Source organism: Elephantulus edwardii, unplaced genomic scaffold, assembly GCF_000299155.1.
Source record: "Elephantulus edwardii isolate Elephantulus edwardi_28Jun2011 unplaced genomic scaffold, EleEdw1.0 scaffold00026, whole genome shotgun sequence".
Lineage (NCBI taxonomy): Eukaryota > Metazoa > Chordata > Mammalia > Macroscelidea > Macroscelididae > Elephantulus > Elephantulus edwardii.
This window is the reverse complement of record NW_006399776.1, coordinates 2,179,405-2,183,872: the sequence shown is the minus strand read 5'-3', so window position 1 is coordinate 2,183,872 and position 4,468 is coordinate 2,179,405. Positions and strand designations below refer to the sequence as shown.

Here is a 4,468-nt window from a genome sequence, read left to right as displayed (position 1 = left end):
CTGGACATGTTTGAAGGATCCGTTCCCCGGGGCCACAGCATCTGCCCCCTGGGCTTTCTGCCAACATTTCTGCTACTCTGAATAGGACCGTTCTACTCTAGTCAGGATCACACTTATGGTCTCTGTAACTATGGGTTGCCTCTTCCACACAAGATGGCGCTGCTCTACCTGACAGCATACACTCACGCCCCCCACACCAGGTGAGGTACCCCAGAGCTATGCACCGCTAGGGTACACAGTTGTTAGGAAAGCTACCTTTTGAGAACATGGCTGGATCAACTCTGTCTCCTCCTCTCCACAAGTTCAGTGCCCTTACCTTAGAGAGGATGGTCTCGTTGGGGTCAGGTGCCTGGCTGGGCACCACTCTAGATGAGCCACCAATCTCTTCTCAGTTTCAGTCTTTGCCTCACAGCCACGCAGGAACCACGCCTCTGCCTCAGCTGTTCTCTCGAAACTCTCTCAAGAACTATGGCGATGACCGATGACAGCAGATCCTTGAGGCGGAAACATGGAACAGGAGGTTGGCGTCAGCCCCTCTTCAGCCAATGGCAGTGCGAAGCGCCAAGTGTCGACCAATAAGATACCACGAGCCGATTATTACAGTGGCTCCTCCCACCAGCGGCGAAAAGGCAGGGATTTACTTGTCCTCAGGAGGATGATACTTCTAGAAGCTAGAGGGGCTTATCTCTGGGTTTCTTCTAGGTCTCAAAGATAGAGCAGAAATCTTCTGTCAGGCTGGGAGTGGGAACCAGGTTCTCATTCTCAGGTTTCTAGCCCCATAGCTCCTTCTAACTCCTTCCTCAGTGTCCTTTCTTTTTTCCAGAGGCTTCCTCCACATCATCATGGAACATTTGAAAGCAAGGCTTTCAGGACAATGGCAAAGGCGACCATATAGCGTGGAAAAGGCAAGCTCCACATACACTGTGGTCTCAAAACACTAGCTGGGCCTGTGCCCTGGGAGACCAACTTTGCACCGGGCCAGCCTCTCGGTTGGCAGCGTGCAGTGTATCATGCATGGTGCTGCTGGCTTTGGAGCTGAAGGGTCAGGGCTGAGCTATCTGAGCATAATCTTGCTAGACTTAGCGGATGGGAATCTGTGACAGCCCAGACTTTTAATAAAAGGGTTTGCGTAAGGAAAAAAACCCAAACACACACAAGCTGGATCTAGTTCTGCTTGGCAGCTCAGGCTTATGGTGGTTTTATAGCAAAACATACCTTGGAGATGTGGACTTTGGATCTGAGAACCCTGGTTTTATTATAAGTGTCTATAAAGCAAGGTCTCACGTAAAGTGACCCGATCTTGGTTTCCTGCCCTGGTTACATGTCAAGTGGAGATACCCATCCTTCCTCCCTTCATTCAAGAAACACTCAGGGAAGAAGATAAATTGTGTTGGACAGGAACTTAAAGCATGTATTTCCCTATGCAACCAGCTAAAAGAATTCTTAGTGTTTCATTTCTTGTTTAGCTTATTAAAGTACCACACTCTTTCTTTCCTAACTATTGCTTTCAAGTAAATGTGATTCCCACCCCCACCGAAGGCTAGATTGTGTGAGGCCTAGTAGAACTGTAGCAAAAATAGGTTGTTGATGCATTACGAATTATGGCTTAAAAAGTGTGATAAAATCATGTTAAGAACAGAGTGTGATGCACAGACGGTCTGGTTATAATTCATCTTTTTAACTCTCCTGTTGGTGCATTTTTCAGTCCATTCCTTTACTAATGCACTTTCTCACTGATTGCCGTAGAGTAGGAATCCACTCATAACTGATCTTCCAACAGGTTTTCAGAGGCTGTAAATTGCAGAGGAGATTGCTCATCTTTCTCCCTCGGAGAAGCTGGTGGATTGGAACCACTTGTCTTTGGATTGGCAGTGCAAATTCTTACCCACTAGTCATGAATTGCAAGTGACAAGGTTTCTGTAACAAGAAATACCCAGATGCAGATGGTCCTTCTCTGGTGCTGGCCTGGTCCCTGCCCCTGGTGGTCGAGAAGGCAAAATCCAGCTGAATCTTTTCATGGCTAAGTCTCTCTGAATGCTGTCAAGCCACATTTACACGTGTGTTCCAGTGCTATAGTTAGAAGTAAAGAAAAGGAATTTCATTCATGGCTGGGCCTAGTCTGAGCTCATGGGAAACGAGGCAGTCATTCAGAAAGATAATCGGAAGGGCTTTGATGTCACTCTTCCAACACTCTTTCTACTCTCTGCTAGCAGACTTCTTAAGGCTTAGTAACTGACTACATACGCATTCTCCTTACTGAGACACTGAGAAAGGGCATCCTCTTGTGTCAATAATTACAACTTTGTTATGTTGTTGTTGTTTTTGTTAGGTGCCACCGAGTTGCCTGTGACTCATAGTGACTCTGTATAGCAGCCCTGAAGGCTGCCCTGTCCTAAGCCAGTCTCATTGATACTGACACACCAACCTCCATTAAGTCCATAAACTGGTATTTGTTTCTTTTTCATTTCTATAACAAACATTTTACTTTTTTGTTTTTATTTTACAGAATTTACTACAAAACACCATAAAAACTGCTGTTCACTTAAGCTCTCCTACCCCCCACCCCCATCCGGCGATCCAACTGGACGTCTTTGGACATGACCGTAACTCTCTTGGCGTGGATGGCACACAGATTGGTGTCCTCAAACAAGCCCACCAGGTACAGCTCCCTGGCCTCCTGCAGGGCACAAATGGATGCGCTCTGGAATTTCAAGTCCCTCTTGAAATCCTGCGCAATCTCCCCCACGAGCTTCTGGAAGAGCAGCCTCAGGATCCGCTGTGTTAACAGAGGACTTCGCGGAGCTCCACGATACCAGGCCTGTAACCATGCAGCTTCTTGGAGGGAGCGCTCTTCCTGACCCCCTTGGTGGCCAGCTGTTTGTGGGGGGTGGGGGATTTCAGCGCAGTTGGCTTGGTCCTGGCCACTTTTCACCAAAAGCTGAAATCTTAGGCCACTTCTCGGACCTCCGCGTCCCTTCAGCTGCCCAGGAAAGAGCCGCAATCTCCAAACAAAAAAATTACACCAGTCCTACCAACAACCAAACGAACATTTTTAAAAAGGATTAATCATGCAATATCTTGGTATTCTTTTAAGCACAATGCCAAAAACATATGCCATTCTCCAGTGTCTTTCTCTCTCCATCAAGAATTGGGTAAAATCAGATACCAAGAGAGAGCGCGTGGAAACAAGCTGTGGAAAAAAAGAGAAACTACTTCTACATAGATCTTCATTTCAATTTGCTCTCACCTTTCCTAGTTCCTACATAAATTCATTCTGTAGTCACTTAAGTTTCAGATTCCAATTTCATTTGAGAAAATCATCCCACAACTCCAATTTCCTTCTTTTGCTTTAGTTTCCAGATCCTGTCCTTCCAGATGTTTCATTGTCTAAGGAGGAAAGCATATGCACACCCATGCTTATGGTGGCTTTGTTCAGGATAGCAAGGAGTTGTAAACAACCTAAGCGCCCATCAACAAAGGAATGGATAGAGAAGCTGTGGTATAGTCATACAATGGAATTCTATGCTGCATTGAAAAACAAGGAACTCATGCAATATTATTCAAAATGGATGACCCTGGAGGACATTATTCTGAGTGAAGTATCCCAGTCAGAAAAGGACAAATACTGCATGGTGCCACTGTTATAAAGGGTTTGTATTCTGCATTGAAACAAATGAGGGCAAAAACTGTTTAAAAGGGATATATGATTAGGTATTATTGTCATGACAGGAGTCCAGAATGAAGGCTGTATAGTGAATGGACTTGGGAGGGATCGTATAACAATGAAAGAATTTTTCTTTTACTTTCCAAAGAGAAGAGTGAATTGCGGGGAGGAAGGGGTGGGCAGGGAGAAAAGTGCAACAATGAATGAATGGAAATCCTCAGTCTCTGTAAATGTTAATTAAAATTAATAATTTATTTTTAAAAAAGGAGGAAAGCATGTTGTGTGTCAATCACTTCCAAAGTAGTTTGTGCAATTGTTGTATGTAGTGGATACTTCATTAGTCACACTAACTGATGAACAAGACCATAGATTACCATTCTGACCAGACTCTACAAGCTCCATTGCTTCCATGTGACAGTTTAGGTTGGTTTAGGGAACACAATACATGACTTGCAGGGGGAGGGTGAAGAATTTGATTCAAGCATATTTTTGTTTTAATAGGAACAAAGCTTTCATTTTACGTTTGAAAGAGATAGGTCAGATCATGTTTATTGCCAGTTTAATCATTAGGTCTTCTGAATGAATAGAGTAATAGAAATGATACTGCATTTCAGTAAATACATTAATTCCATTATAAGCTTTGGGGTTTTTTTTGTTTGGTTTTTCCTTTTTATTTTTTCTACCTAATGCAATTTGGTATTAGCCTCAGTATGGACTAAGGCTCAATGTCAAGAAGACAAAGATTCTCGCCACTGGACCAATTGGCAGGGTCAGGATGGATGATGAAGAGATTGAGAGTGTTCA

The 4,468-nt window shown here is 44.2% G+C and overlaps 1 pseudogene; it reads right to left on the bottom strand.

Annotated features, from left to right (window-relative positions):
• Positions 1–2,542: 2,542 nt before the first annotated feature.
• LOC102859230 lies at positions 2,543–4,066 on the bottom strand (annotated as a pseudogene).
• Between the last annotated feature and the right edge of the window lie 402 nt (positions 4,067–4,468).